This window comes from Gouania willdenowi, chromosome 5, assembly GCF_900634775.1.
Source record: "Gouania willdenowi chromosome 5, fGouWil2.1, whole genome shotgun sequence".
Taxonomy (NCBI): Eukaryota; Metazoa; Chordata; class Actinopteri; order Blenniiformes; family Gobiesocidae; genus Gouania; species Gouania willdenowi.
The window spans coordinates 19242145-19267603 of NC_041048.1; the positions used below are offsets into that span (position 1 = coordinate 19242145).

Here is a 25459-nt window from a genome sequence, read left to right on the forward strand (position 1 = left end):
AAATAATTATTTATTTAATTATCAATTTCAATATATAAAAAAAAAACCTCATTATAAAAAGGCAGGCAATCAAACTTTAAAAAAGAGTCTCATCAACATCAGGTTTTCAGGATGGCTTGTGATCTTCAGAGGATTTACAACAAGAACACCACTCCTGACTCAAAAGTAAACACACCTTAGAGAGTTTACATTGTCTGAAGATGATTATAAGCATTACAGAGACCCAATAATTTCTTTACAACAGAATGTTTTGCTTGAAACCAAAACATAAACAACATAAATACAGAAGAATAGATCTAAAGTTGGAGACTGTAGCTAAATGCTCACTCTCTGTCTTCAGGCTTTCATAACATTCAGTGATGAAGTGAGAAGTGTTGGTGAGCAGCTGACTCAGAGCCGGTGTTGGCTGTAGCACGCCACTGATTTCCTGTCTGAAATAGCTAAGCAGGTCCCTGTTGTGTAAAGTGAGAATGACAATGATTTGCAAGTGGAACAAAGCCCTAAATTACTATGGCTCTGTTTATTAGTGCCATCAGCTTCAGGATACCTAAACATAAGACAGGAAGTGAGGAACATGCCACAGAGGGAACATATGGAGGCAATTACAGTATATCAGAACCAATAAAATGAAGTAAATAGAAATAAAAAGATACAATACTGTTCTAACTTTAGCAGGGGAGTGCACTTAGAGAATGAGACCTAAACACATGTCAGGCTGGTGGATGACGCTCCACACACTGTCTATATCCATTCAGCCTGCTGTAAACTGGTCGACAGTCAGGCACGCTACCTCAGCCAATCACAGCCATACATGGAGATCCTGACCCCAGATTAAGACAGACTGAACTCCTGCTGCTTATCTAAAACAAACATTAGAAGAAATCTGTTTCACCTCCATTAACACTCACTCGAGTCTGATTCGTAGTTTACCTAATGTGAACTCCAGGTCGTTACCACACGCAGTTACTGGCCAAATGTCTTTCAGACTAAGTAAACAACACTTTGTTGTTTGTCCAATGGGCTGTCATGGTGCTTCCCTTTATGAAAGAAATCAATCAGGGAGCTGTTTTAATTTGCAGCTGTTATCCTTCCTACCACTAATCTGTCCTTTCTGATGCAGTGCAGCTGCTGCCGTGCTGATGACTATGAACTGGTTAATGTTTCACAGGGTTTTAAAGGGTGTCGTGGTGGTTACCCAGCCATCATCTGTGTGCCTGCTGCCCTGAGTGTTTTGACAAGCTTCCACTTGGTAGAAGTGTTGACTGGTGTAGAACTGTGATATTACGGAGAGCTGCAAGAGGAAAGACGTTTTAAATGTGACAAACAGACTTTAAGCATATGCTTGTCTGCAGACAATCCAGATCAGTGCCATCATCCGTAAAAGTTTGTAAATTATTTATGTTTTTAGCAAGTTGTATGTATAACTATGTATCACTGTTTGCCTTTGTCTTTTTTTATGTTGGGGACCGGATCTGTGTCGGGTTCTGTTTAGTTTTAGTTGTTTTTAGCGCTACTGGTCCCATTTTTTGGTTCCGTTTAGTTTCCATTCCAGTTCTAGGCTGCGTCTGAATGGTCCCTCCTATCTCCTAGTTTCATGTGTTCTTGTCTTTGTGTTCCCAGTTCTTCCTGCTTGTCTATCCACCTCCCAGTGATGTCAGTGTGTTTGGGTTGTGAGTGATTAACTGCATCATGTTTTGCACCCAGGTGTGGCTCATTCCCAATCAAGCCTACCTCACTAGTTAGCTGAGTGTTTGGACCAGTGGGCGCGCACTGGAGCTGTTCCCACTAAACGTTCTGGAAACCAAAATACGGTGCTTAGGGGCGCTTTCATCTTGCAATTTTGCGCAGTAGGGTCTGGTGGGAGGAGCCCATTCGGTGTACTGCCCTGATAACTTACGCAGCTCAGCTACACCAAGAACTTAAGTATCTTTCCGACTGGAAATTCTACCAATGGCTAGTTCAGATCGTAGAGGTTAGTACAAAACCAGAATATATTTCAACTCAAATATCTAAACGTGCTCTTTTTAAAAATGAAGAAAATCACGCGTCTCGGCTTTCTTTCACAACATAACTGCTATTCACAAAGATAGCTACGCAAGACCCACGGCTGTAATCATCGTCATATATGACGTAAAAACCCGTTTCAACCTCAAATAACTTATTTAAAACAAACTTCATAGAAAAATTTGCACTTGAACACAATGTAGGGTGATAACTAATGATCACAGCAAAGTTTAAGTTTGGAAAAAAAATTATGTGAAGAGTATTTTAACTTTACAGTTTGACTTACATCCCATCTGTTAACATTGAGGAGGCGGGTTTATGACCTATACTGCAGCCAGTCAGCAGGGAGAGCTCTAAAAAAAGTTCCACCGGGGAGCTTGTCCTGTCCATTCTTATTAAAGGCTATGTTTTGGCTAAATCATTGTCTATGTTACCCTCCTCGTGTGCTGTTGCGTTTTTGTGCCCGGCTCGATTTCCTCGTGACTCCTTGTGCCTTTTTGGATTTCAGTTTTTTGATTAAGCATAGACTTTTATTTTGAACGTTACACTTGCCTGCTTCCTGATTCTCTCTCTGCGCTTGGGACAATCCGGATCCGGGGCCTCATTTATAAAGCTTGCTTATGCAAAAAACGGGGCTTGAAAGTAGCAGACAGACGTTGTGATTCATAAAGGGAAAATTGCGTGCACGTGCAGGTGAGCTCCGCAGGGTTTTATAAATCTGAATTTTTTTTGTATAGTGCATTTTCAGATTTTTGACGTACATTTACTTTTAGTGTTGATTCTACTCCATGTTTCATAAATGAGGGTACTGTTGTGGATGAAACTCGACATAACGGCATCAAATTTCATAAAGATCGAAATAATTCCAAAATTGAATGGAATCTTCCATAAGGTCTATCTTTGGTTCAAATTTACCATTTGGATAAAACCAATGTACTCATCAGTGATGTAATAGTATCTTAAAAATACATATTTATTACAATTTTAAATGTTTGCTTTGACTGGAAGTAATCCTTAGTTGTGTCAGGCATGACGGGACAATCTCACGCTGAAAATTCCAGAACTGTCTACACTGTCTGTGTATTTCATTCTTCAGTGGGCTACATGTTGAACTAACGTGTGAGAGAGAAATGTGAGTTTCCCACGTATCACTGACCCTTTCAATTTAAATCACACCGCTTAGTATATAGAAGAGCCATCAGCTCTCAGCTTCTGTTCCCTCAGGAGACAAAGGTGCCTGTGTACTTCAGCAGGTGGATATGAATATGTAACACACACACACACACACACGCACACACACTGTTATCAAGCTAGGCAGCACATTTACAACAATTCTTAGAGATCCACAGGCTAGCATACAGTATGTGACAGGGTCACATCACATTCTTATACCAATACCTTACCATTACAACCTGTTTCTTCTCAATTTTCCCCACATAAATCAACATTTCAATGTATTTCTTTGATCCACAGCTTACACCACAATAAGGTATGCTGGTCTTTAACCAGCCCATTAACACTGTGTATGTATCAAACTGATGTGTCATGAGCACTAGGGTTGGGTAGGCAGGGCATTGCAAATCGAGACCGCCAATGTTAACACCAATGACAATTTCATTTGTTTCTGCTGGCAAGTGTTAATTCATTTCAATTCAACTCAACTTTATTTGTATGGGGCAATTTACAACAAAGTCATCTCAATGCGCTTATCAAAATATAAAATTAATAATAAGAAAGTAAAAACCCAACAAGATCCACATGAACAAGCATTTAGCCATCTAACAAAATCAAGATGGTAAAACACCATTAAAGAAACATAAATAATAATTTAATATAGCCTCCATACTCTCCCAACAAGATATACCTCATCACATGACAGCGCATCTATTGTTTGTGTTGGAAACACAGAAACACGGAGAAAATGACAACAACAACAACTCAGAACAGCCTCAGTGAGGCGCATCCGCAAAGCCAATCCTACTATTCACTGTAGAAAATACCAACATTTTCTGACCTTACCTTTGCTGAAGGTCTCATAGCTCAGATGTTGGTCTCCCATCTTTAAAAGCTGTAATTTTTCCTCAAAAGACAGTTTCTTTATCGTCTCTAGCGCTGTCATCCTTCCTGTAGTGTTATCCCGCCCACTCGCTAGAGAACGTAGCAGCAGCAGCCACGTGATTTCAATTCACTAATGCACTGAGAACTTAGCATTTAGCATAGCGCGGTTATGTCCAAAGGCAGCATAGAGAGCTGACTTTTTATGTAAATGGTTTTCATCTTGGGGAACTGACTGTGCATGCGCAAACACATATAAACACGCTATAGAAACAGAGGCAGAGCAGCAATGTGCTTTTGGGAGGTGGTGTGGCCTCCTCCTACCTTACAGCGGAGTGAAACTGTGCAGCGTCTCTGTTGTACCAGGAAATAGCAATGTTTAGTCATTTGGGCTATGAAAAACACAAAATGCTGACACTTTCAAACTTACAGGTACTATAGGCTATCGGAAATGTAAAAATAAATAATTTATAATTATATTATAATTAAAACAATTAATCAAAATTTCAATTCACCCTCTGGTAGGCACTGCCTACCCTGACTGCACGTCACTGGTATCAAACCTGTAGTCGATTGAGAGTATTCTGTGCTACTGCAGCACATTGTTGTTCTATTAAAGACCGCACAGTGGCTTGTGGGTTCATAACTTCCCAAACTGGTCTCGGGTTAGGTAGCTCAGTGGAGATCCCACCCACCCAGAACATGGACAGTTTACCCCACACCCACCAACATCAACATACACAAAGTTGTGTTACAAAATCAGATCACTCTTTTTATACATTTTTGGAAAATGAGTTATTTCATTTATTAACTTTAGGTGACGTGAATCAAATCAAAGTTGAGTGGCTTTGACAAAGAGAAATGATAGAACAAAACAAGAGCACAAACCGCCACCAAGCCCCAAATATCCTCTTTGCCAGATATTCACAGTTACAGTATCTGGATCATGGTACCATAATCATTCACACTTTAAAGGCAGGGAAGAAATGTAAATCCTAATCAATAATGATACAGTAGGGCCAAATGGGTAATTGAAGAACCAACCTGATATAACTGCGTCAATTTTCAAACTGTTCCAGAAGCTGTATATTGATCCGGATCCCGTCCAAAATGTTTGTACTTTTGGACCTAAAGCCTGCTAACAGACAGACAAACAAAAAAAAAGAACTCTGGTAAAACGATTACTTCATTGAAAGTAGTAATAATGAATCTTTATTTACAAAAAATCTCAGGGGTCACCAACACACCCGGTAGCCCACATTGACCACTGGAGGGGTCCTTGGGCCTGTTCTAACAGCACTAGTCACCAATGAACTCAGTCTAAAATGTTAGTTATTTGCCGGGCTTCAAACTCACAATGATAAATACAGAAAACAGATGAAGTCAGTGTCTTAGTAGAGTTTAACACTGCTGCACTTGATAAGTTTTAATTTAAGATAAAATGAACCATCTTCAAATGTTCGTTTTCACTTAAAGCTTGTGACAAATGTGTTCAAGTATCACAGATAGGTTTTTGTTCAAAATGGTGCAGATTTGGTGTTTAGATTTTTATGTTTTTAAAAAGTTTAATAAAATCTTACACAATTGTTGAATTGGAGAAACATGTTTCCATTCGTTGAAATGAGTTAATGGCTAGTAAAATAGGAACATGATGATTTCCACTTAAATATTTCAGAAGTGGTCATTTGAACATGGGATAATTGCATAAATTAAAATTAATAAAGTGCTGCGTGTTGGAACTTAAAGGTATTGTGGACGATGTTTAAAAAAGAAATGCCCTCTCCACATTTTGAAAAAAAAGGCAACACGCCTACGTGTGCGGGAGAGCGTGCACGAGCCCCGTTTTCCTCGTGCACAGTTCTGTTTACAAGTTGGTATGGACATCGGTCATACAAGCTTACCTTACAAAAGAAGATTTGCACTTTTCCCACTATGTCAGACTCGACACCAGTAAGTGAAAATCCTTTAAGTATTTCCTACCTTTTTAAGTTAATGCTAGTCATGCTTCATAATCTTTCCCTCTGATTAAAGTAAAACCATAAAATCTTAGTATTTTAGTGTATATCTAACTGGTAGCCCTTCGTATTAATCAGTAACTTTGAAGTAGCACGCTCTTTTATGTTTAAGTTTAAATGAATTGAAGCTGGTTTGTCATTTTGCTGTGAAACAAGTGCTGCGCTGATTGGCTTGGATGGAGGGGTTGGCTTCTGCTATGATACGGCTGTGGTGTTTAACTGTTTCTGCCACAAAACAGAAACTATAGACCTGTTTTTTCCAGCAGATATCAGTATTTCACCAAAATCGATTTGGGCTTTGAAAACAGCCCTTTGCAATGTCTCGAGGACACACCCACCCCCCTCAAAATGGCAAATTAACTGATGATTATGGATAACAACTAAAAATGTAGCCACATTTCAGCAGGCTTACTCAATATACTGAGGAGGGTGTTTGATTTCCTTTCAATGATAAATTCCTGCAGGTCCCACAGGGAGCAGCTGAGTGACCACAGGGTTTCAGGTGAACCACCCGAGGAGGTGAGCCGCTTTCAGCTGCTCCAAAAGGACTTCATTTAAGCTGTCATCGTGGAAACAGAGTAATGTATACAGCACTAAGACAATCTCCTGAGGCACCAAAGGCTCGACTACACCACTCCTCCACTACAAGGATGTAATTACAACAAACCCACAGTTCTCCGCACTCAGTCCAGAACAGCCTTACACACAGTTAACACCATTATTAACATCAATTACTGGCAGCACAGATGTTAGCCACTGTGCTCCTGGCTGCACACTGGTGTGCTGTGTGAAATCATCAGGTGTGCATCAATGACTTAATTTAAGTTGAGTAATTGCACAATAAAGCAACAACGTTGATCTGTGGTCTTTGATTCTGTGCTAAGACATTTCTTTAAAATTTTTCAAGTGTAAAAAATCATCTTTTTTTTTTTTTTTTAAAAAAAAAAAAGGATTATTTTTGTTAAAACTAGTTTAGTTTTTTGTCCTTGTTGGTGATTGTTTTTTGTTGAAACATTTGTGAAAAAAACACTTGACACTGCTTTGTCATTGCTTTGTTAAATCATTCTCAAGTTATTTATTTATTTTTATTTTTACCTTTGTCACTTTTTTAGTTATTCTAAAGCCCGGCCAGGAGCCAAAAAGCTGAAGGTCAGATGTGCTAAAATAGATTATTAGGTTATTTCACTGACATGAACAGATGTCATTGTATGCTTATATTTACATGTCTGTTAAACAAAGTAACCATTACGGGCAGGAAGAAGTGATTAGCTAGCACTGGCCTGTGGCTGCCAGCCGCTGTTACCCAAGTACCGACACCCAGCTCTTGGCGACCGCGTGGGGTGGCGAGAGCCGTGTCGTAACTAAGCCGCTAACTGTTGTGGCGTTCGACAGCCGTGGAGGGCATCAAGGCAGTGCAGTCCCGAGCGTGGAGGCAAGGAAAAACACTGGTTGACCTGGTGTGGTGGAAAACAGAAAGGATATCAACAGCAGCATCCGGCGACGGAATCCAAAAGAGACAGTTCAGCTGCTGCGACGTGAGAAGTTCTGAGTTTGAATGGCGCTGTATTCCCCGCCCACTCTACTTATAGTAGGCAGGACTACCTGCAGCGGATGAATACATTTCATCAGCCAATCAGGATTGGCGTAATGAGATATATGACTCGGAGGCAAATATCCCATCGTGAGACATTGAAATGAATGTTACGAAAGAGAACATCTTTTCTTTCTCCAATCGCTTTAAAACACATTTCATGCAAGAACTGCAATAAAGCATCCAATTGGTGGCATTTACAAAAATATCTTATTATTGAAGATGAAATACAGCTAAAGGGACTTGTTCGTACTTTTAGACTGATCTCCTACTACTGCCTTATTTTTAAGCAAACATCTCAACGTTTGGGAATCACATTGATTGATTTTCTTGCCAAGAAGACGGGTGACTTTAGAGGAGACTCTAGGAGCTGCTGCACAGAGCCAGTAAATGACGCAGCCCAGTGAAAACCTGTGTAAGATCAGACCTTTGCTATTGTTAGAAGTTGTATTTATTGCTCAGCTGGGATGAACATAAACATGAACTCTTTAAGCTGAGCTAGATGGCTGAAATAGATGGAAATGAATACCAAACAGTCGAGGACTGTCTCATACAACTATTAACAAGAAAGTATTCTGCAAAGCACTTAAATTGTTTCACTGTCTGACAACTTTTTTTATTCTGACATTTATTAGTGATGTGACATGAAAACTACTCCTCCGACCACTTTCTACCTCTCCAGACACTGTGCGATTGCACCAATCAATCAAGCGGCAGTCTATCCTCTGTGTAACTTCTCTTTCTCACACCCTCCTTTCTTCTCCTTCCTTCTGTATGATTGAACACCTCGGCTGCACCTTCTGTTGACACACTTGTGAATGTGACAGTATGTCGATAGGAGATTAGAAGACGGCCAATCGGTCCGCTGTAGCCAAATGAAAAGGTTCCAGCCCATCACAAATGTTCAGTGAAATTACAACATCAATACACCTATTTAAAGAGCTGCGAGTGTGTTTGCGTCACAGGGGATGAGTGGGAAAATAACGGGACGGAGAAGAATGTTTTATACAAACGTGTGAAACATAGTGCATGCATGTGTTTCTCGTTTTTGTGCGAGCGTGATATTTATAGAAGCCTCTTGGGAGCTGTGTGCCATTACTGTGTTAAGGTAGGAATGCTGGTGAGGCTGTGCAGGATGTCACACTGAGGTAGATTTCTCTCTCTTTGCAGGCTGTGCCTCATTAGGATGGGCAGTATTGCCAAGCACATCTGCATTGTCCATCAGAATGTCTTTGTGTAACTATTGGAAATAGAGCCGCTATTCAGGAGCAGTAGTTGTAATGAAATATACATACATCTGAACATTGATTGGTACAGAAAAGCAATACAAATTCAGATTTTTTTAAGCAGGCAGTCATTATAAATAATATTCTGCTGTATGAGAACATGAGTGAATTGATCCAAAAATCGAGTTGAGCACCATCTGACAGTTTAGCATAGGTTGTGTTGCTTTCTTTGACACCATTTTCATCATAATTTTTGGTAACTGTACTCTATTACCAGAAAAAAGTACCATAACTCATTTCAAATAAAAAGCTACCTTCATTAATTAATTAATTAATTCATTCATTCATCTTCTGACCCTCTTATTCCTGATTGCTGGGATCTGCTGATGTCTATCTCCTGCTCTCATGGGCACAACATGAAGGATACACCGTGAACAGAATGCCAACATATTCCCATAGGGGCCTCTTTTTGCAATGACAGAAAATAAAGATGTTCACTTTCTGGGCTGAAATAGCAATAAGGCACGGAATATACCCTCACCTAAATATTTTGCGAGCATATCAAACAATATTTTTATTATATTTGTTCCTGTAAAATGGGTTTATAAAAGAGCATAGGGCAGGATTTGTGAAAAAATAAACATTAATTTTAAGTTTTTTAATGCTAATGGTTGATGAAGCACTTAAAACCAGAGAGAATGAGCCCATACACATTTCCCCCTATTGCCTTGAACAGATAGCGTGATACATTTTGTACTGCGGTTCAGACGTGAAGTCAAATGATGCTGATGGTGATGTCAAATGACGCTAGTGCGTGTTCTTGACGGCTTGGAGATGTGGCCAACACCCGGAAATAAAAAAGAAGGAGAAGAAGACGTCTTTGAGACTGAAAGAAGACAAGCACAGTGAATTAAACTACAGTTGGGTTCCACAGTTGCATGCAGAGGCATGTGCACAGGTCTTGCAGTTCACTGTCACATGAACGGCGAGTAAATAAATAACCATGTCACAGTTGGAGGGCGGACCGGGCTGCAATTTCTCGTCCGAGACCAACCCAACAGTGAAAACCTCATTTTTTTTGTCAAAGAAATGTCAGATTTACGTTTGTTTTAGTGGTAAGCACCAATTTTATTAACAAACAACTGATAATGTCAACATCAGATCAGCACACAGGTAACAAGCGAACATCAAACATTAACACTGGCGCAGTGCAAGCAAGAGACCCATCGGATCTATTTGCATAATCCATGTATCAGAGGTAAGGATAATCCATGTTATTATGCAGAAAAAGAATGTTTCAACGGTGTATTCCTTTATAATTGTCCTCTGCTTCATTCTTCTTCCACCACGGATTACTGCTCTCACTGTTATACAGATAAAGTTGCATTCTACAGGCTACATCAGCTGTGGCTGCTGCAGCAGGAAAAGAAGTACACTGTGGGCAAACGAACCAACACATCGGGTCCTTTCGGGTTTCGGTCGGGCATCCATCACCTATCCACAGTATCTAATCAGCTGTGCTCCGGTGATAAACAGTGAATGGGTGCTCCCGCAGCAGCTTGGCTGATGACTGCAGTTACCATAACCACCGTGGTGTCACTATGGAGTCTGATTTCTAGATCCTGCCCTATGCTCCTTTAAATGTTTGGCGGCTAGGTCGTGTTCAGTCTGAATTTCTACATTTTACACAAGCTTGGGCTTGGGCGCTGCACCGTAAATGAGTGAGTGATGTGTTTTGATTAGTGTAGAAATGCTGAAATGTATGCTGAGGAGAATCAAAGACTAGCTTCTGGCAAATAGAAAGAGCTGTGTGCGTTACAGATTTGAATAGTGTTGGGCTGTATCAGGTTCAAGATTTTAAAAAAATCGGCTTTGTTTGGGTTTGGATGCATTCGACCCTTATTCTGTCAATCTCTGGTCTTGTCGGGTCTAATTTGGGGACGTTTGTTTTGTCTATTTATATGAAATAAGGAAAGTCCATAAAACAGAAGAAAAAACAAATTGTGCAATACCCCACTCCCATTCACTCCTACCAGCAATTTAGATATTGAAATAAACTGATCATAGTTGTTTTTAGTGGTGGGCGGAAACCGGAGTACCCGGAGAAAACCCATGCAAGCACAGGGACAAAATGTAAACTCCACACAGAAAGGTCCAAAGTCTCCATGAGCCAGCTAAGTGGTTCAGTAAAGGGACAAAAGTGTTTCAAATGTGTCCAAAGCAGATATCCAAGAACTGATGGAAAGACCAGGGAAAAGGCAGCTGTATCACAGAGGCATTGGGAGAGTCATTTCAAGAGGCAGAGCTTGTCTGGAATAATTTAACTCCCAAACGGCACACCAACAGAAGGAAAGTTGGACACTGTCTGGTTTAGGATAAGGTGAGGACTGCTCAGGATGAAATGAGAGCCGGACACAGAAGCAGAGAGTTTGGACCAGATAGTAGAATGCTAAAGAAGTTACTGCGCCAATTACATAAAAAACCTCTTCCAAGCAGATTAGTAAAGTTGGGTCTATATATTGTACAACACAAAATCTATCTTTGATGGCATGTAGTCTGTCGCAACATCTCAACAGTAGGGGGGGGAGGAGCTTAGATTTCCATTTCAACCCCTGTTTTATTCCTCCCAAGCAAGTGTGTTGTTTCAACTGCAGATGACTCAGTCAATGGCCAAAGGTCTCAGTTGCTGTAAAATGTAGACATGCTACTGTTGAAGATTGAAGAACATATCTAGAAAATGTGAGCTGTGTGGCCTGTTATCGTTTGTGGTTCTAGTAGTTCTGCTTTGTTTTTGTTTTTAAAAACGTATTGTCCAAAGTTCATGCGTTGATAGGAATAGTTTTCTGAAGAATGTAACAATGATGACATGATTTGGTTCTAATTTTATACTGGCATGAACTGTTTTTGTGTTTTATTTTTACAGTGGCACTTTTTACACTTTAAATTGGTCTTATTTACTGTATGTCATTATCTATTTATTTTATATATTCCTACTGAGTTGAAAAGGTCATACCCATAGTATTATATACTGTATGAATATCTAGGGTTTGTCCCACCCCAACAGTTTGGACAAGCTTCCTTGCCCATCAAATGTGCACACGTGAGACATGTCCACTGTGTTCCAAGCCAGGTAAATTACAGAATATAAAGAGCATAAAGACAAATGGTGTGGGACAGTACTGATGGAGACATCACCACTTCGTAAAGATCATTACTGGAAGCTTCAGTACAGGTCCAGAGTGGGCAAAGAGGCTTTAAGAAATCTGTCATCTTTGTCAGGGCCAAGGGCCAGCCAGCTCCCACTAATAATGGCTGTAGACATGATCAGAGTGCTGCATTATCTCCACAGAGCTCTTCAAAGCTCTGTGTGAGGAGGAGGGAAGGCCTGATCAATTCAAACGGCTTCTAAGGGGATCGCTGTGCTCTATTTATTCAAATATTCTTAAAAACCACCTAAAGCACATAGAGCTTTGGATTTGTATATGAGTAAAAGTAAATCCGTTTGAAATGAGTGCAGATTGAGAGACAGCTCCCAAGTGTGCTTTTTGTTCTAACATCACAAGGTACAGCCCTTGGAGAACAACCAGTCTCTCTCTCTCTCGCTCTCTCTCTCTCTCTCTCTCTCTCTCTCTCTCTCTCTCTCTCTCGTTCAACCAGTTCATCTCTGGCACATATTATACTGAGGTATCTTTTCACACATTTCTTTTTTGTTTAGAAAGAATGTTTGTGTTCGAAAGACAAACCTGCTATGTTAACATTAAGACCAAAAACAATGCAAGACAATATGCTCTCCACAACTGTAATCTGAAACTTTCTTTAATTCAGATCGTCTATCCACAGGTCTCAGGGAGACTTAAGATGATCTTGTGTTAATTTACCCGAGTTGTTGACTGTAGCTCTCAGGTGTTGGGGCCTGTATCATGTTCAGGTAATTACTCTTTCACAGTCTGGAGGCTACAGAGTGCAGAACATGCTTAAGATAATTCTCAAACAAATTTCTAGTAACAGACTGCACCACTGCCTGCTCAGTGCATTTCTGTGTTGATTAAACTTAGTGTCACTAAAATAATGTTCTTGCAGCACATATACTGATATCAAACTTTCTCCCTTAATGTTCTTTAAACAAGGCTTTAAACATCTTATAACAATCTGACATGACAACGAGCTAATGACCCAAGGCTAAAAGCCTGCTTCGGATATGTGCACTGAACCACATCTTGCTCTGTGGATCATGTGATCAACCCTTTCTCACACGGAGAGCCTGCAGGAGAAGACTGTTACTTTATCACACAGATTAAAAACATGCAACACGATAACTCATAATTGCCCGGGATGAAACGTAATCTGTTTCAGATTTTTTAAATACATCTTGAAACTCTTGAATATTATTCCAAAGTTTCGTATGGAAACAATTTTATTGTAACAATAAAATAATTTTGTGTTACAATGAAAACAAAGAGAATTACTAAATGAATCAATCATTGACATTTAATTCCACCCCTGTCCTTGTATGTCTGGTTTCAGTCGCTATCAGGTGGCCCTGATTTCTTTGCACTTGACGTAGGCCTTGTTATTACAGGTGATGACAGTCTGCGATTCCGTCACTATTGTGATGATGTGAACACTCATATCTGAGGTAGGGGGGTAGCAATAAGGGTCTTGGCTAAGGATCCTTACTGATGGTGTTCGCTGTACCCTGAGGTTTGAAGCAACACTGAAAAGAATCAACACAAGAAGATGAAGAGGAACCAAAAGCTGAAAGAACAACTGGAGCAGATGTGGAAGGTCAAAGACAAGTGCATGTAGTCCATGTGGTAGTAGGAGCACTCGGTGCAGTGATCCACAAATGCAGAGAGTGGCTGCATCAGATTCTAGGAACAACATCTGAAGCCCCGGTGCTAAAGTGTGCAGTGTAGCTCCGTGAAACTTGATTTCTGTTTCATAAATTAGTAAATTTAGGACTGACAAGTGGCAGTGAGGATACAGCTATTCATGATGTGGCTCATCTACCACAAATATCAGTAAATATATATATTAAAAAAAAGCATGTCTGCCACACAGCAAGCAGGTCCTGTGTTGAAGCCCCAGAGTGAAGACTTGGGTCATTTCTGCATGGAGTTTGCTTGTTCTCCCCGGGCTTGTGTGGGTTTTCTCCAGGTTGGTGGTGGTGTAACGGTTAAGGAAGCAGGTTTGTGTTGTACATCGCTTTGGATAAAAGCGTCTGCTAAATGAAATTGTAAATTTGTTATCTACTCCGGTTTCCACCATTTATTTATTTATTTTTTCTTATTTATTCAGTTTATTTCCGACATGCTTGCATTCACAGAAGTTTTGTTATTCTTTTTTTTTTTTTTTTTTTTTTTGTACATGCCGAAAAAGTCCCGTCCCCTGTTTTGTACACAGAAAATTTACATCAAAGCTTGTCTCTCTGGTCAAACAGTCTGTACACAATTTCATTTTTTTTTTGTCCTTTTTTTGTCCTTTTTTATGTAGGATTTATTCTCATCTGTAGTCAGTGTTGTTTTTTTTCATTCCTCCTCTCCATCCAAAAACATGTTTAATAGGAAGTGAATGGAACAATCTGTGGGGTTGTCTGTCTATTTGTATTTGCCCTGTGATGGACTGGCATCATGTCCAGGGTGGACCCCACCTCATGCCCATTAAGAGCTGGAGATAGACACCAGCAGACCCTGTGCCATAAACAGGAATCAACTGATTGGAAGATGATTGATAAATGACATAAATTAGTTGTAAAACCTTCAACCTTTAACAAGTTTTCCTCTTAATGTTAAAAATATTACTGTTACTCTAGGACTTGTAGAGGCGAAAATAGACTGATGAAGGCATATTGTCCATAAATGGTAATTTCAAAGTTTAAAGGTCAGATCTGTGTGCTTCCTTAATTACAGTGTAAGTCTTCCTTCCTTAACAGCTAAGTGCCCCACGATGAGTTGTACATGATGAAGGCGACTGCTTAAAAATGCACAAACTATAATTTGGCTCAGTTGGTCACGAGCTCCACTCAGAGCAAAAGCAGAGGAGTGAATTCACCGAAAACACTCAGAGAATTAAAAAAAGCCCACAGAGTGTTTCAAACTAAAAAACATCTTTTAAGGCATTTCGCGTGCCTGCAGTTTAATTGTGCTCAAATTAAAACTGACCTTTTTTTATCAGCCTGTCAGCAAACGATAAACCCCCCTGTCTAATTTTGATCGTGCAGCCACAGGAGTTGCACAGGATGAAATGTCTTATGGCGTTATTGTCAGTGGAAATTTGTGTTTTACTTAGTGGATGACCACTAAGCCCCAGATCACTCTGAGCTCTCCTGAGTGATGTTTTCTCACTGACAAGCTCATATGAATAATGAATGAAGTTTTGGCAGAAATGAAGTCCTGCCGACGTTCTTTTACTGACTGTTGACCTTCCAGTTTTCAAATGTGGGAGACGAGTCGACATGTGCTGAACTGATGTGTGAGGCATTCAAACAAAGACAGATAATGTATAGTGTCCAAAAATACAATAATTCTTCCTTAGATCATTCAAGACAGTGTATTCACCTCCCGTAAGTGATTTACTAAAGTTTCCAACGCAATTTGTAACAGGCACAGGTAAAGACTGCTTTGTTTAAAGGAGGGATTTGTCCTCACAAGCAAGGGTGGCAAGGTAGAGTGTCCACGTAGAACGGCCGCAAGCACAATATGAAATGTTGGTCTGTGGCAGAGTTTAGATTTCACTTGCCTGGAAAGTAAAGTTTTTACACATTATTACACATGTAAACTGTTACAGACTGTTAGCCTCTAATGCTGCATTCACACTGAATGCGTCTTCTGCAGCACCGGACGCATCTGCCATACGAAACGTATCGCAGGATGAAAAAATGTCCCCATTCGCATCATACGCAAGCGAATCACCGCCCACCAGCAACGCATCCAACTCGGTGAGTTTCACTGCCTGCTGAAGCGAGGAGCTGTGCTCCTTTTTCTCCTCTCACAAACATAAACCACCAGTGAAAAAAGCCGGTGTGATTAGCGGCTAATGCTATCCTAGCTCAGTGCAACAGAGAGAACTTTTACCTGCTACTACCACCTCCTCACTGATTCTCCTCCACGTCAAATCCTTCCCAGTCTGGTCCCAGTTATAAAGGCCATGTCATACAGCTCCAGGTGGTCACACACAGCTTCTACTCCATGGTTGAATGGGTGAACAGACTGGTGTCCGTCAACAAAGATTCTGATTTGCTTTCGTCATGCAAAACAGCCGCAGGAGTTCAATATTTTCAACTCTTGCGATTGTGCGGATGTGAGGATATGCGTAAAATCGGCAGCGCGCTCGCCCGGCCAACGCACTTGACGTGCGGATCGCACCGCACTGGAAAGATTTTGCATCTGGGATGCATCTATCCATTGACTTTGTATGTAATCCTGACGTACGGACATTTCGTGACGCATCCGGTGTGAACGCAGCATAAGTCTAGATCACTGCATAAAGCCGACTGCCCTCCAATTGTGCAAGAAAAGGAAAACTGGGTTTCTGAAATGACAAGACAAAACACACCTTTGGATTAATGGTGAGATTAGACCACATGTTGTCTCATGCTCTTTCACAGGGAAGTACTGCTGTTGCTTCAGTGACCATGGTTAGATTCTGCCACTTTTTGTTTTTGCATATGCTTACTATTGGTGGGACGATATACAAGGTTCACAACATGATATGATAGACAATACTGAGCTCACAATAAGATAAATAATAAATAATAATACATCAATTTTTTAGAGCGCTTTTTTGGGAACTCAAAGTCGCTTTACAGAATCAAGCAATTATTCTTTCACTCCACAACAGGATGTTATTTTTTGCAATGGCAAAAAAGACAAAAAAAAATGTATTAATAATACTGTATAATAATAAATAACCATGCTATTTGACTAACACTGGACTGAGGCAGTGCAATGTGACGATCTTAGATCAAAAAGGATTGGAATGTGACGACAATTTGCCAAAGCACAGAGATTGTAGAACCGGCTGAAATGCACATTTTAACCCTCGCAGTACTGTGTTTGTACTCATGCACAGACACATCTAACGTTTTTGTTTTCTCTGTCGAATCACACCATTTGCTACTCCACTTCATGTCGGCACAACAGACACACCAAGGGGGTCAAATAATACTGCTTAAAGTAGGATTTTAATACCATGAATGTGCTACTTCAAAAACAAATTGAAGTCACAGATTGATATGCTGCACGGTGGGCATATACATACTCCTGGTATGACCTTTTCAACTCAAGTGAATACAAAAATATACAATAAAAGTAACATAAATAAGTCCTATTTTAAGTTAAAATAGAAGGCAAAAACAGAGACTGACAATTCATGCCAGTCAAAAAAATAAAACCAAACTTATGTCATCATCATGACATTCTGTGCATGAACTTTGCACAACAAGTTGTTTTTTTTAAACATTAAACGTGAACAGTCCACACACCATGTTCCTTTTCAACGATAATGTAGCATGTCTACATTTTCTGGCAGCAATTGAGACCTTTGAACATTGACTATGTCTCCTGCAGTTAAAAAAACATTCTCGCTTGGTATAGATGGAGCAGGGATGAAAAAAGCTTGTGGGGCAAAATCCTCATCAACACACAGACATGCACAACCCCTCAGAGACACACTGATTAAAATAAAGAAAACATTTGAGTATAAATAAGTACATTTAACAAACACTATAGAACTAAAAAAAAATTAAAAAGCAATGTTCAGTGCATCTTTTCTTCAGCTAAAGTCGGGCAGACACTGCAATTTTTTCAATGGTTGTACTCAGCTCCAGCTCATACTGTGTGACTGTGTGAAGAGATTGTTCTCACACTATACTGGATTCACTGTAGCATTTTTGAGTAGTTGGTAGAATAACCCTGTACAGTACTGTATGTATTGGGTGTGTTTTGTGTAATTATGAGAAAATGCTACAGTGAATCCAGTTGAAAATGTGCATAGAGGTACCTCGGAGGCTGTAGAACAAGAATGTAGTGGAGTTTGCTGAAAACAATTTGATTTTTGATACATTTCTTGCTTCTGGCAACTTTACCGTAATATGCCATTTAAACGGGCATTCTAGCTTTGCACCGCTGATGGCGTTACCGCAGTGACATCCGAGAGGGGGGCATTCATCCCTGAGGTGAAGTTTGGTGTGTGCAGTGGACTATCACCTTAAATGGATCCTGTATTCACTAGACCAGATGATCACAAGAGTGACTTAGTAGCTCCGGATCGGTAAGCGAGTGAAGTGTTTGAACTCCTCTGCTGCTGCTGCTCTGTGTCTGCAGACATATAATGCTGGTGCGCACACACTTTATGAAACAGTGTTTTTCTGACTCACAATCACAATAGCTGCTCAAATAGCCATGTGTTTTACTGTAATGTGCAGTTTTTTGGCTGAAAACAATAATAAGAGTGTGTGGATAGCTTCTACAGACACGCCTACTCATGAATATGTAAGCCGCAAATCAGCCCATTTTTAGAATTCTTCAGGAAGTCACTTTTTAGAGGTTTAAAATTCCAGAAAACAGGTGAGTTTGGGAAAATAAACCTCAAATACAATGTTGTTGGAGTTCTTAGAGCAAATGGAGATGGGTGAAAAATAGCATAATATGGGACCTTTAAGTAGTAAGTAAATTTCCTTTACTTTTTAAGTATGCTCTTTTTCCAAAAACATTGTTTTCACCAGGAAAGATCAGAAAGAATTTAAGCACACCACAAAAATAAAACAATGAACAGGCAGACTGTTTCCTGTTTCCTTGTTATGTACATAGATCCAGAATACCAAGAACTCCTGCTGCAAGATACATGTATAGTTGACTGGAGCATGTCTTATAGGAGAAAACTGAAAGCAGAAATATTATATGCAAATATAAAAACTTGACCAGAAATTATTTCCAAGAAACAAGAAAAGCGTTGCAACCAAAGTCGTTTCATGGTCTTCAGAGAAAGTCTGAGCAGAAACTTTCCACCTTTAATGTGGAAGTTTTCAAACAACTGTAAATCAAGTGAAAAATCATTGAGGCTTAGCAGAAAAAATGCGAGCGGGGCGACTTCTGACCGTCACACAAACGTTTTCATCCTCTGAGCAGCTCACAGATGGACAGATTTTCCCTATAGATTAGCAGCCACTCTGATAGCACATGCTGCTTCCATAGCAGGATTTCCATTCATGTGCTTTAGAGCGCACTGATGGGCTAGCATCAAAGGCTTGTTTTAGATCAATAATGCTAATGTCTCCTCCATTATAGAGCACTGCTTCATTAGACTGCTGTGGTTAGTATTTGCACAAAACCAAGAAATAGAAAGACTGGTTCAAAGGCTGAAGGTAAGTTAGTGGGAGAGACTATACTTCAAAGCCTCAACACATATTTGAACTTCACCTAAAAAAAAAAAAAAAAAAATCATACTACTGTTGTTTGGAAAGGTCGAATAAGGATGAATGTTGCATTTAAAAAGAAAACTGTTACTCTGTAAGGATGCACTTGGTGATATGTGAGGCAACAATCACTCTGACAGCTGGGAAACTGTGTGCCATTGATTTTCTCCTATTCAAGACTCACATAAGCACAAAGTAGCATCTGCTGTCACGCAGAAACAATCTTGAAGTTATGGGCTTGTGATTGTTAGCATTTTTTTCACCAAACAAAGTCAAAGATACAGAATGGGGTGAATTTATATCTTGTCGCTGCAACAGCAGGAACCTGACTATAACATCTTCTGTGATACTCCTGCACTCCCTGTGGCTCACTGCTGGAGGTCAGAATGACTGCTGCACTCCCTTATCAGTACACAGGGGTCCTTGGGAAGTCACACTTTTCAGACTCTTTCAGATGGCTGGCCATGAAGCATCTCCACCGCTTCCTGACGTACATCCTACAGCAGTGTTTCTCAAATGGGGGTACGCGATGGTACTACAGGGGGCACTTAAGAGAGAGAAAATGAAAGCATTCAAAATATGGCATTAAATTACAATCATACTAAGTATTAGCAGCAACTCACAAAAACAGACAAAATAGGAGAAAAATATTTGGGCCTATTTTCCCGTATGGACTTAAGCGTTTTTTTACACGCCTGCAGTTATGGCACGCACTTCTCTCCTTCACACCGAAAGTGTGCATGAAGGAGGTCTGAAGGAAAGGACGTGGACTGAGCCATGATGTCATTTTTTTGGGCTGTCTAGAAATCAGAGCCCGAATGTGTGCAGCTCACGATTCATCTTCTCACGCTATACGGACCGACACTATGACACAATCTGACCGTTCACACTGTACGTTCATACACGACACGTCTGGGTCTTGTTTCCGGAAATGCAACGTACAAATTAGAAAAAGAAGAAGAACGCTGAAGCGTCACCATTAAAACAGACGAAGAAGAAAAACCTGGAAGTGGAGAGATACTCGCAAATCTCAGCAAAAAGAGCTTTAAAAAAGAAAAGACGGCGATGTGATGAACCAGGAACTGGCTGGACAGGCGTGGGCAGTACAGTCCGTCAATTTTACAGCGCAGTGCGCAGTGTGCGCGTTTACAGTAAGCCAGTCCGTGGCACTGCCTCAACTGTGAGATACCCTCACGAGGAGCTCACGAGGAGCGACTGGATTTCAAACATGTTTGAAATCCTTACGACCTACGATTGCTGATCGGGAGCTGGGCGTGAGGTGTTAATCGCTTCTCGTGACCCCATGTAAACTACACGATGCACGACACACGATCTAGCAGAGACTCGCACGATCCCACAAAATAGTCGCACAAGTCAAAAATCAGCTCAAAATGGGCAAAAAAAACGCACAGTGTATGCCTGCTTTTATTGTGGTAAGGGGAGTTGTGTGCCTCGGTGACCTTAAGAGCTTTACCAGCAGGAGCTTAGTCATCAGGTGGGACACCCAAGTTGGACGGGTCTGAAGGTAGAGGCCTGACTAAGTGCAATCCACTTCTCTAGGTTGGGGTTGGACACATACAGTAACTAACAACCCAATTCAATGAAGAAAACACTGTTACTATAAGCACAGGGGAAACAAAGTGATGGAGCGTGATGTGTACATATGATGCCTCCTTAACATTTCTGACTTCCCCCTCATGTATGCCTGCCTACAACTGGCCCTGCCAACAACACACAAAAACGACAACAAAACACACAAAATTAAAGAAAAATATACTGAATAATAAAAACAGCAACCAAATACACAAAATGACACAAAAAGGTGATATACTGTAAATGATCTTAATTAGAACATGAACTGAAAATACAAGGTACAGTCTTGGTCCCACATCAGGAGGGACATGACCGTAAATGATACAAACTATGGAATTAAATCTATTCAGGATCAAGAGCAATTAAATACTGTTTCATTCCACTTATTTACAAAATAAGATTCTTTAAAATGTGTGCTATCACACGTGTAGTTGGACGTTCAAAAGTCCATTCAAAAGTAAAAGAAAGGGGCTACTGGAGCATAAAAAAGTTTGAGAACCACTGTCCTACAGTAATGCCTCTGGTATTGATTTAATCCCAGGTTTACAAACAGTAGAGAACATTCACATTACAGCGTGAACGTTTAGACAGAGCAGAGCACGGTGTCTGCACTGCTCCGTGACACATTACAGAGCAATAAAAAGCACAAAGTCATATCAGACATCACAAACAACAAAGCTGAGTCTTTACTGTGAAGTTAATCAGGCTCATCGGATGTGTGCTGAGAGGGCAGCTAACTGCCTCGAGTCGTGGCCGTCTCAGGCTCACGGAGAAAGAAGAACTTTCCATGCAATTAGTTCAAATAGGCCTCGCTGCCAAGGCAGAAGAAATAAGTGTCAGTTTTATTGGACTGTGTCCTGCTCTGCTCCAAAGACTCAGTGAGGAGAAACAACACTGCATGGCTTTTTTTTTATAAAATGAGGATTTAAATTTAAGTTCCCAGAGATCAGAGCTGTCAAAGAAATCTGTAAATGAGAAATGGGAGCAAAGAAATCTAACAAGACATGAACAATCACAACACAGTCTGCCCCCCACCAGACATTTCACACATGCACACTCACAGTAGCACATATTGTCTGCTTTGGATTTATAATCTTTGCATCAGACTGTCTCATACCTGTCATGTTTTGGGATTGAAATTAAGGGAAATTTTCCTGCGCCTGCTCCGAGCCGTCCCACCACCTCCAGTATCCCTTATATTTTAAGACAAGTGTACAGGAAATATAAAATACCCACTTGTCAACCAATTACTAAATACAATTATGTGATAAGAATCTGGTAGGTCGACCTTTATTAACATTGAAATGCTGTGAACATTCCTACTAGGGCTGGGCGATATGGACCAAAACTCATGTCTCAATATATTTTCTCAAAATGGTGATATATGATATTAATCTTGATAATTTTATTTCAAATGAAGTCTGGGTTAAATTTGTTGATGTCCAAATGTCACACAGGCTCATTTATAAACAAACAGCTGCACAATATGTGCCACTTTTGGCTTCATATGCCTGTAAGGGACAGCACGTGTGAGTGAGTTCTGTAGTGTGGCTTGTTATGGGGAAGATCTGGGTTAGGACGCACTCAGTGATCATCTAACTGAGCTTTACAGTACAAAATAAGCTATTATATATATATATATATATATGTTGCATGTGTGTTCAGATTAATGCACATGCAAGGGAAGCACCGGTGGAGGTGCGTTAGGCAGCAATGCCCAGCAGGTAGACCATCATCCTGTATCTTATTAAATATATATCGATATATGTGATATTGTAGTTTTATATCGCCAAAATAGATATAAAACTCGATATCCTGTATCTTGAATCTCGATTTATTGCCCAGCCCTAATTCCTACATTATAAAACAGCCTACATTAAAACATAAATGGGTGTATGAAGCACATTTGTTTATTTAATATTCTTACAGTTCATATACAAGTCAACACATTGCATATTTACTGTTAATTGTATACATTTACATTTTATTTTCATTACATATTTCATTAAAATTTCTCTGTGAATTGTATTAATTTTTTAGGACTTTATTTGCTTTTCACAGACTGCGAAACACATAGAATACCAGACAAAATTCATTAACTATTTGGATAGTGTTATTTATGTTGCAGCAGCTCTTCATGTGTAAAACAAAGTTTGAGCTTTTCGGCCAAAATACCTGATCAACGATTACAGCAGTAGGCAAAGTTAGTGGTAAATCCAACCATAAACAGTAAAGGGAATATACATAGTTATTAGAGTGCAATATATTGGAGCCATGGCTATTTAATGTCTTACAAAAATGTTGATAAAGGTAGTGGAGGACACAAACTACATGAATGAAGACTAAAACGTGATATATTTCCTAACCATAATAAATACATTTACTTAAATATCAAGTTCTTTCTTCCTTTTTTTTTTTTTTTTACAGTTTTTTTCCACTTTTTGTGAAAGACTTCGACCTCGTGGTCGTGACCCCATGTGGGGTTACCTGGAATTACAATGAGGTTACATGAAATGCCTATAAATTGATTAAAAAATACTGATGAAACTACTATATATTAAATTATTTTTCTTGTAAAAATGAAAACACCACAGATAATCTCAAACAACTGCATTCTGTACTTTCAGTTTCTCAAATATAAATCTATAGTTAAAAAAGAACGCAATATAAAAATATTTTATCTTGTCACTTTGTGCACTAATCCTGGATAATCTGTATTTAAAACAAATTATTCTAGAGAAAAAAAAAAACATCTGTGTGGTCACCAGAAATGTGTGATATAAAAATGTGGTCACGACTGCTCTAACCAATATTCAGACTGGCTGTTAAATGTTCAGTTTGCTATCAGTAACAGCTTTAGGGATAAAAAAGATGAATCACACTTCAAATAATTCAAAAGGGTTGGTCAGTTAAAGCCATATCCTATAAATGACTGTGGAAACCTTGGCTAAAAATAACCTGCTCTCATATGAAAGCATCTGTAGATTCTGCCTCCAAATGTGAGTGTTGTGCTGCCAAACCCTGGGCACTGTGGGAGTTACGGAGGTACCACCATCCCTCTGGGACCAAACTGCTCCTCAGGGAGGATTCAGAAACAAGATCATGATGGGACATTCTGTCCTGCATGGGGCTTTTTCATTCACAACTGCTTACCCTTTCACATCACACACCCGGGCAACTGTAAAATATCCAGCCACATAAAGTTGTTTCTGCACTAACATGGCTTTATCTTTTATCATTGAATGGCTCACATTGATTTCCTCCATTGTTGATGTGAGAAAAATGACTTAAAATGCATTCTTGTTCGGTGTCAAACTTTTCCAGAACTGGAATACAGATAAACAAATGTTGCATATGTAGAATATGATAGAGTTGTTGTGATATGAATAAAGAAACAGTTTGTTGGCAGGAGCTGTGAAGTCTGGTTGGAACGTTCGACAGCCAAAAAGGAGACATCCAGTGATGTATAGACCTTCTCTCCCTGGCAGAAACCGTGCTCCTCTTTGTAAGTAAATTCAAGCTGAATGGCAAAGCCACAGTGGAGGCCAACACTAACTGTGCACTCATGAATGCAAAGGGCTTAAAGGCTCTTCAAGAAGAGAAATCTTTACTTGTTAAGACATTTTAAAAAGTGTTTTTATTGAATATTGCTCAAATGACAAAAGTAGTGAATACACCGCTGAGTAATGGCTGTGCAGAGAAACCCTGTCCTCTATTGGGAGGGATAAACACTGAGTCATGGTACTGTCTAGCCATAGTCCAACATTTGATCTCCCATTTTTTACCTCAGACAGGACTCCTCCAGTACATTTAAAAATAACTAGGAAGAGGAAAATAAAATACAAAACAAAACCAAAAAAGTACCTGGACTCTGAAATGTAAGGTCTCAACAAATAGAAAAGTACATTTCAAGGCTGTGTGATCTGTTTCCAAAATTATTCAGTGGTGTATGATTTATTCATTCATCTGCTGTATAGTAAAACTCCACACAGGAATGGTGAATAACCTTATATAGCTCTTTACTTACCTTTACTTTAGTCCTATAGCGCTTTACAATATCAGCACATAAACACTGATGATGTCAGAGCTGCCATGCAATGCATTGATCTACAAATGGGAGCAACTTAGGGTTCAGCGTCTTGTCCAAGGACTTTTCAACACACGGGCAGGAGTAAGCTTGGGATTGAACCCACAACCTCTGTATCAGATGACAACCCCTCTAAGACCTGAGCCTGGTGGACGTAGAAACCACTACGTGACTGTATTACTGTCTGATAACCGCAGTGTTTATCTAGTTGGTGCTTACTTAACATTTAGCTGGATAATGACAACACCACGAGTTATTTCATTTTAAAATGCTGTTCACGTGATAAAATACATTGTTCTTATTAAGTGAAGTTCCCTTGTTCCAGGAGTGTGAGCTAAAGGACTGTTAATAAAGGAGATGATTAAATACTGGCTCTGTGGAGGGGAGGAGGTGATAGAGAGGAGGATTCCTGGTGTAGATGATTTAAAAATGCATATGAATTTCATGCACGCAAGCCTGAAATGGATTTGATGA

General features: G+C 39.8%; 1 protein-coding gene across 2 annotated transcripts in view; it reads right to left on the reverse strand.

Moving 5' to 3' along the window:
- Window positions 1–25459, reverse strand: part of LOC114463337 (potassium voltage-gated channel subfamily B member 1-like) — a 61125-nt gene that overhangs the window by 31772 nt on the left and 3894 nt on the right. The gene's annotated exons all lie outside the window — the stretch shown is intronic.